General features: G+C 36.4%; 1 long non-coding RNA gene across 1 annotated transcript; it reads left to right on the top strand.

Annotated features, from left to right (window-relative positions):
• Window positions 1-1,455, top strand: LOC148783146 (uncharacterized). Its single transcript, XR_016049326.1, has 2 exons — window positions 1-225; window positions 1,037-1,455. It is a non-coding gene; the product is annotated as an uncharacterized LOC148783146 (long non-coding RNA).
• The last annotated feature ends 355 nt before the right edge of the window (window positions 1,456-1,810 follow it).

Here is a 1,810-nt window from a genome sequence, read left to right as displayed (position 1 = left end):
TGCATTTGATAACTGATAAATTTCAAGCATGAAAAGAAAAGCCCCACAACCTGACCCAAGAACAAATTTTTTAAGAAAAGGGCAAATGGTCAAATGGCTTCCACAAATCCAAAGAAAGTATCTTACCTCGGACCCTGGGAAATCTGGATTGCAAAGCATGACGAACCTCCAAGTCAGTACTAATAACAAAAACCTCTTTATTCACCTCGATAACCTTGACATCAGGTACATACTTCAGATTCCACCCTCTCCTAGGCCAATCTCCTATAACAAAAGTATCATTCGAAGATGGTGAAAAAAAGCCAACAACACAAGTTTTAATCTGTCGTAAAGCTTTCTCCACCAGTTTATCGTCTATCAAGATCAAAGGCAATGCGGGTGCAGCCTGCATCTCGACCATAACATCACCAACGATCTACCCCTACCACCTCAACCCACAAGCAGAAGATTTGCTTATGAATCCTAAACCTAGAAGGTGACGCTAGATATTATTTACCTCTCTCTCCCTAATTAGCAAAAGGAATCCTAATTCCATAACTCTGGTATCTGTATCTCAAAATTTTACTCCTAATTGGATTCCTAATGCCCTATATTGATACTCTCTATGTGCCCTTTTTAGCAAAAGGAGTCTTAATACCATGCCTCAACTAACTTTCTCCTCAGCATCAGACTTCTAAATACTCTCTCTCTATAGCGTTCCAAGAGATCCTATAAACATTAATTCAGGGTATCTCTGTCTTTCTCTCTCTTTCTCTTTTTGAGAGGCGTCTGTCTTTCTCTCTAACAACAATGTTTAGGGTCCTAGAACTAACCATACAGTCATGTTTGTTCTCTCTCTCTCTCTGTCACATTCCTTTTAATAGTCTGGAGGGACACCTAATTGTCCATGTACTCTGAACAGAACCTAATTCTCTGTATACTCTTTGACAACTAAAATTCTCAAGATGCTTTCATTTTTAGGAGTTAGTACTCTCTCTCTCTCTCTTTGTCTCGGATGTGCGCACTTTCTAACTGGATTTGGGTCCTTTCGATGTAGAAAGATGACCATGGTGCGATGAAAGGGAATGAAGACGAACTGGATAGTATGTATGCAAGTGGGAACATCGATGGAAGGGTGTCGGAAGAGCATCAGGAGGGCGAGCAGTTGCAGCAGAACCCCAAGAGAAAACATTATCACAGGCACAATGCAAGGCACATTCAAGAGATGGAAGTGCATGTCTAATAATAAGTATTTTTCTATTGCTTCCTCAAGTGAAGAGGAGAGCTAGGTGGTTCTGTCAATTAACTTTCACTTGTTAAAATGTCTTGGTTACATATGTCCCAAGGAATTAGGCATGTAATTTACAAGTGTTTAATGACCTTATGACACGTGTCTCCATTTGGAACCAATTACCAAATGGTGTGGTTTGTATAAGTCCGAGGATCTAAATAATCAAAGTATGCCGTACTGTCAAATAGTGTCCAAATATATTGTTTCAATTTCAAAAAATTTTATGATGGCCTGAAAAATTTATTTTCATATTTAATTATAAATTTTTAAATTAAAAAATAATGTAGATCAAACATACCTATAAACACTTAAAAATCTTGAAAATTGATGCACTATGTAATACATTACAAGATGCACTATTTTCAATACTTGAAATTTTTTTTTGCTCATGTCCATACTTCTTGAGATAGAGATTATGGAATTAATGGTTTTTTAGCATGAAAACAATCTTTTCTAATGAATTTTTGAGGTAAACTTTAATTTGATTGTTTAAGGCATCAACTTTATATAAACTTTATTCATTACCAAAATGTCATTTCA

This window comes from Amborella trichopoda, chromosome 2 (genome assembly GCF_054954075.1).
Source record: "Amborella trichopoda isolate Santa Cruz 75 chromosome 2, AtrichopodaSantaCruz75HAP2 v2.0, whole genome shotgun sequence".
Lineage (NCBI taxonomy): Eukaryota > Viridiplantae > Streptophyta > Magnoliopsida > Amborellales > Amborellaceae > Amborella > Amborella trichopoda.
Note: the sequence above shows the minus strand (reverse complement) of the source record. Positions and strands in the feature narration are given on the sequence as shown.